This window comes from Dermochelys coriacea, chromosome 9 (genome assembly GCF_009764565.3).
Source record: "Dermochelys coriacea isolate rDerCor1 chromosome 9, rDerCor1.pri.v4, whole genome shotgun sequence".
Lineage (NCBI taxonomy): Eukaryota > Metazoa > Chordata > Testudines > Dermochelyidae > Dermochelys > Dermochelys coriacea.
Genome location: NC_050076.1, coordinates 54,543,805 through 54,549,984, shown reverse-complemented (window position 1 = coordinate 54,549,984; position 6,180 = coordinate 54,543,805).

Here is a 6,180-nt window from a genome sequence, read left to right as displayed (position 1 = left end):
CCTTAGAGACTAACAAATTTGTTAGTCTCTAAGGTGCCACAAGTACTCCTTTTCTTTTTGCGAATACAGACTAACACGGCTGCTACTCTGAAACCTATGTAATGACAGTGCACTCGAATCTGCGGCTGTCATGGCATGGTGCTGGAAATGCTAGCGGCCTGGGTTACACCTCTGGCAACACTGGTTTGCCAACCCATTAAAACCATGATGCAGCAAAGCACTTAAGCAAGTGCTGGGTGGGGATGTTGTCCTGAATCAAGGCCAGAGCACTGTGAGGATAGTACATTTGTTCAGAAAGTTTCCCTTCCCATCTAGAGGTCTGAGTACAATGAGATCCCCACAAGCTTGCTAGCTCGTGAGTGCTATAGAAGCCAATCACATGCCCGCCCCACACACATTAAGAGCTTGTCTGACTGAAGTCAATGGGAGTTACACTGTTGATGTCAGTAGGGCCAAGATTTGGCCTTAAATATTCACACTGGCAGCCTCGGGGCGCAGTGCGATTGCAGTCACGTACTGAGCAGTGCTGAGGAATAGAGTGCTGCTGCCTGGTTTTCCAAGGTCACCGAGGTGGTGGGAAAGAAAGAAAAGAGCGAGAGAAAAAAAAGTTGACTCAGAAACCACATGGAATTTGTTGTCTTTCTAGAATTCTAGGAAGAGAGAAAATAGCCACAGTTATTCCAGGCATGCCAGGATAATAGCAGGCTGTTTATTGTTTATATGCAAAGAATGTCAGGCAGCCGGTCCAAAGCAGGAAAGAAGGATGAGGAATTCGTCAGACTTGTTCAGACACACAAAGGCTTCTGCTTATCCAAGCAAAGTGCAGGGAAAATATCCTAGCTCTGCTCCACCTGCGAACTAGATAAGGGAGTTAACCCTCTCTCTGTGCTGCAAGCATACACCCACTTCAGTTCAGTTCACCAGGATTTTTGACGTGACAGTGAGCGATGGTATGAAAGGAAGGTTGGCCTAGAGGGTAGAGTGCTAGCCTGAGGCTCAGGACACCTGGTTTCACTTCCCTGCTCTGCTACGGACGACTGTGTGACTGTGGGCAAGTCTATGGGTTCCCGCTCTGTGAAATGGGGCTAGTGGTACTGCCCAGCCTCAGCAGGGCGCTGGAAGGATAAACAGGCTCCAAAGATTGTGAGGTGCTCAGATACCATGGTGATAGTGCCCAGAAAGTACCTCAGACAGCTGCGCACTGCTAGATCCCTCAGGTATCTGTGAGAGGCAAGTTAGATCTGTCCATGCTGGAGCTTCACAGTGCTTGGGGTTTGAACCACTGTATGCATTCCTCTGGATGTGTCATGCAAAGTCACCTCTGCTGCCTTTCCCCAACACCAGGCCCAGTTTGTCCTCATCGCTTTTTGATTTGATGGCTTTTAGGTGTCCTGTGAGCTTGGGGACGTCTCTCTCGTGCACGCATGTCGGACAGCGGAGTAGGAAGTGCCTCTCTGTTGCAGTCTCTCCTCTGTCACACACACACACGCTCCGATTTGCAGAGACAGCCAGTGGCTGGGTGGGTGGACTGAAAGCTGATGGATTGGTGAACTCCAATGACTTCCCATTGGAAACAAGGCGCCAAGTTTTTAACAAAAAGAAAAGGAGTACTTGTAGCACCTTAGAGACTAACAAATTTATTTGAGCATAAGCTTTCGTGAGCTACAGCTCACTTCATCGGATGCATTTGGTGGAAAATACAGTGGGGAGATTTATATACACACACACAGAGAACATGAAACAATGGGTTTTATCATACACACTGTAAGGAGAGTGATCACTTAAGATGAGTCACCAGAAGCGGGGGGGGGGGGGGGGGGAGGAAAACCTTTCATGGTGACAAGCAAGGTAGCTATTTCCAGCAGTTAACAAGAACATCTGAGGAACGGGGGGGGGGGGTGGGGGGGGAGGGGAATAACATGGGGGGAAATAGTTTTACTTTGTGTAATGACTCATCCATTCGTAGTCTCTATTCAAGCCTAAATTAATTGTATCCAGTTTGCAAATTAATTCCAATTCAGCAGTCTCTCGTTGGTGTCTGTTTTTGAAGTTTTTTTTTTGAAGGATAGCCACCCTCAGGTCTGTAATCGAGTGACCGGAGAGATTGAAGTGTTCTCCGACTGGTTTTTGAATGTTATGTTATAATTCTTGATGTCTGATTTGTGTCCATTTATTCTTTTACGTAGAGACTATCCAGTTTGACCAATGTACATGGCAGAGATAGCCTACCTTGCTTGTCACCATGAAAGGTTTTCCTCCTTTTCCCCACCCCGCTGCTGGTGATGTCTCATCTTAAGTGATCACTCTCCTTACAGTGTGTATGATAAAACCCATTGTTTCATGTTCTCTGTGTGTGTATATAAATCTCCCCACTGTATTTTCCACCAAATGCATCCGATGAAGTGAGCTGTAGCTCACGAAAGCTTATGCTCAAATAAATTTGTTAGTCTCTAAGGTGCCACACGTACTCCTTTTCTTTTTGCGAATACAGACTAACACGGCTGCTACTCTGAAACCTGTCATTATGCAAGTTTTTAACAGTGTAATTAGCCACTTGAACAGATTACTGAGAGAAGTGGTGGATTCTCCATCACTACAAGTCTTTCTATTCTATCAAGAGTGGATGTCTCCCTAAAAGATGTGCTGTAATGCCTCCAGAAAATTGGTCTTCATGCAGGAAGAGATTCTTTGACCTGTGTTATGCAGGCAAGCAGCCTAGAGGACCAGAGTGGTTCCTTCTGGCCTTAAAATCTAAGAATGAATCTATGAAATCTAGCTTACTATCTCCAGTCACAGGGGGGAAGTTCATTAGAAATTCAGACTAATATTGGAAAAATGATTGAAGAGGAACACTGAAAGAAATGAAAGACAGAAGACACTAGGACGGATGCCACACAAAACAAAGAGAAGAAGACAGAGGGAGACTGCAGGCCAGACTGATCAAAGAAGAAATGCAAAGCTACATTGTCCTGTTTACTTAGCTCCTTTCAAAGTGACATAAATAATTCTAGTGATAATTGCAGGACATTGGACTTCTAGAGAAGCTGCTGTTTCATAACTGCCAGATTGCGGTGGCATCTCCAGTGCTGCCAGCTCCTTACAACCAGAGACGTTATCAGGAATTTTACTAGAACTGTTTGGTACATTTTTAAAATAGCTAATTAATGAATAGCAGGAGAGTCATTTATTGGAACACTAAGCAGGCAAATGGCAGTCATTATCCCCTTTGGGAAGCTGGCCCAGAAAGGGGAAGAGAGGACAAGATAAAAGAAAGATTTTTTTCTTCTCCTTAATATGCATCCCATTAATAGTGTACTCCCATCATGAACATTTAGTAACTTAATGGCCTGTTTAAATCTGTCCCACATTCTTTTCATACCATTGTCTCCAAGCTCATTCAGAAGTCCCCTTGGGTGTTCAGACAACTCAATGCTTAATAGACTGAACATTCTAGACCTTCTATAAGAAATAATATCCACCCAGCTGTACAGAGCAAGGCTGCCTTGCCACCAGTGGCTTCTTGGGACAGTCTATGATTGCCTCTGCTCTGCTAGTCTTTGGCTCTCAGACACAGCAAGGTAAGCCCCACAGGCCATGCTTATCCTTGGTGTAACTCCACTGAAGGCAATGGAGCTTGGCCCTGGGCTATTAAGGGCCAGACTTCCAAAAGAGCTCAGTGTGAGCACTTTGGAAAATCCAGCCTTTCTTGAGGTGCCAACATGGGACCTGGACTTGTTTGAAAATTTGGTTTTAAGAACTTTTTCATCTCCGCGTACTTCCATGCATTCAAGAAAATAAAATACATTCAAAACCCTGGGCCAATCTCCAGTTCTTGCTTTTCTCTTACCCTCAGGGGCATAAATGCCACTGAGATCTTGTTCTTATGCACAACTAATCTATAGTGGGGCTAGTCCTCAGCTTCAGCAGGACTTCTGCTTGAGTAAGGGACAGAGGAAAGAATTCAGTATTGGGCTTTTATTCTTCAGCTTACATTACATCAATGCCTCAACAGAAGGCCACCTGGAGAAAACTGATCGTCTTTAGCAGAGGAAACCAAGGAGACAGCTCGGGTTCTCTCCCAGATGAGTCATGGATCTTGAGGAGAGTGAGGAGGTTAATTAAATGAATGCATGGTCATGGGGGTGAGAGGGAGAAGGGCTCTCCCAAGAGTAGGTGTTCTTTGTAGAGGGTTTGGAGTCTCGGGCGGTGTGGAAATGCTTTTTGTGTCTCAAACTGAGATATGGAGATGCTCCCAGGGGAGGATTCTTCATGTATCACATTGGGAGGAAGCTGCTTTTGTGGGGAGATTGCAGCATTGCTAAGAGTCTGCTCTTGCTTGGGGACTCAGTAACTCCCATTGGGAAGGGAATGTTCCTGGGTGGGGGGAAAGGATTGGGCTGCTAAAGACACCCTCCATCTGGAACTTACATGCCAAGGTCATAGGTGCATTATAAGTATCTTGGCTACATCCTGCTGTCTCCTGTGGAAGAGCAGGGCCAGCCAGCTCCCACTTTCTTGAACTCTTTACTGCCACTGAACCTGGCTGAGCAGCTCAGCCCAGGGGTGTCTCAGCTGTGTTGGTGCATGTACGTTACATCCAATAGGCCAAATTAAGGCAGTCCTGACAGGGATTCATCAATGAGAGCCTCTTCTGCGCCAGTGCTCCGATGTAGCAGGCAGCCATGAATTAGCTGCAAGAGTGGGAGCACAGAGAGGGAGGGTAACCGACCTAGAGCTTGCCGGGTTGCACTACTGGAAGCACCAATATCACAAGACTGATCACCATTGAAATCCAGCTCCCCCTGCAGGAATTACAGCTCAGGCATAAGAGCTTCCTGCACACCACACACTGCTCCAGCAGCCAGGTCTCTCCCCTGCCCCCCTCCTCTCCCATAGGGCTCCACTGGATCCTGCGCCCACCATTCGGCTCTAAATGTTGTTTGGCATGTTTGGCTATCTGAGCAATCTGACTGGCTGAGCCACCAAGAATTTCCCAGTGAGCTCACTGCTGATGGTATGAACTGAATGTTGTCAAGTGGACCCAAATAATAACCGCCCATCAGGATGTTACCCAACCAGAGAAAATTGCCTGTCTCAAACACACAGTAGGGAAAGGATGTCAGGCTGGCGGCCTCTTGCTCAAGTGAGAGAATTTCTAAAGAGCCTGGCATAATACGTGGAGTGCTACTGGGGTGTGTCAGCTTTCTGAGCTGGTAGGAAAGTTACTGACTCACCTGTCAGACACAGCTCAGCTTCAGAAAATTCCCAGCAAGGTCACTCCCCTTGCCAGGCAGGAAATGCTCGAGACCAATTCAATACATTTATAGATGAAAATAGATGGTCTGGATGAGTAAGTGATGCAATACAAATAAACAAAAAGAAAAGGAGTACTTGTGGCACCTTAGAGACAAACAAATTTATTTGAGCATAAGCTTTTGTGAGCTACAGCTCACTTCATCTGATGAAGTGAACTGTAGCTCACGAAAGCTTATGCTCAAATAAATGTGTTAGTCTCTAAGGTGCCACAAGTACTCCTTTTCTTTTTGCGAATACAGACTAACACGGCTGCTACTCTGAAATAATACAAATAAAGTCATGCTCAACAGCCATAGAGCCACGGCAAGGAAAGTATCATTTGTTCCTGCCAGGCCCCTGGACAGCAAGTTGGTACCACAGACGCTGACCAGACAGCGGCAACAATCAGCAGGAAGTGGGAGAAAGGAGACTGGCTTGCCAGTAAGATTCCTGCAAAGGCAGCCTAGGGCAGGACTGAATCAGCTGGAAGCTAGCAGACATCACCTCAACCCCAAGACTTATGGGAACCTCCCATCACTCCTGAGCCCCACATGGAGACTGACATGTACGCAGACGAGATGCCTGACAACATGCTAACAGATAATTAGGTGGACACATCTGCCACCTGCCCTGAGTGAGAGAGACAAGCCTGATATGGGTCATTATACTGTACAGGCACCTGCCATTGTGCACATGGCCAATAGCAGACATCCATAGATTCCAGTCAGGGTCGTCTCCTTCAGAGCCACATGGAGGTGGCAGAGCCACTCCCTAGACAACTCTAGGGCGGTATTGGGTATATATATATGCACATCTTCTTGAGAAATGGGAACCAGAGTCCTGGACTTCCCTGGGAACTTTTGGCCACAAGGTGTATCACATGCA